Genomic DNA, 457 nt, shown 5'->3' with positions numbered 1-457 from the left:
TTGTTTCTGTCTTTTAATGTGAATCATTTCAGATACTAATCTCTTATTATAAGAAGACTCGCAATCTAAAATTCTCACATCATCCCATTTAAAATTGTGGTCTAAATTCATACGATGATCGGTTATGACGGTAGGAGAACCAGTATTCCTTCTAATATCCGATTTATGTTTACGTAATCTCGTACTCAATTTTCTTTTGGTTTGACCAACGTAGCTCGCCTCACAATCATCGCAGGAAATTTTATATACAACGTTTTGGTTGTACAACAATTCCAACTTGTCTTTCCCTCTCTTAATGAGGCTTTTTAATGTGTTAGGAATGGTAAAGGCTAGTTTACAATGAAACGTACTGGAAATCGGAAGAAAACTCTCTGAGATAGATTTGACATAAGGAATAGTAAAATATTTATCTTTCACTTGTAAGTTATGTGCAGTATGTTTATTATGCATATGGAAA

Source organism: Trachymyrmex cornetzi, unplaced genomic scaffold (genome assembly GCF_001594075.2).
Source record: "Trachymyrmex cornetzi isolate Tcor2-1 unplaced genomic scaffold, Tcor1.1 scaffold214, whole genome shotgun sequence".
Lineage (NCBI taxonomy): Eukaryota > Metazoa > Arthropoda > Insecta > Hymenoptera > Formicidae > Trachymyrmex > Trachymyrmex cornetzi.
The sequence above is the reverse complement of the archived record's forward strand: the minus strand, read 5'-3'. Positions refer to the sequence as shown.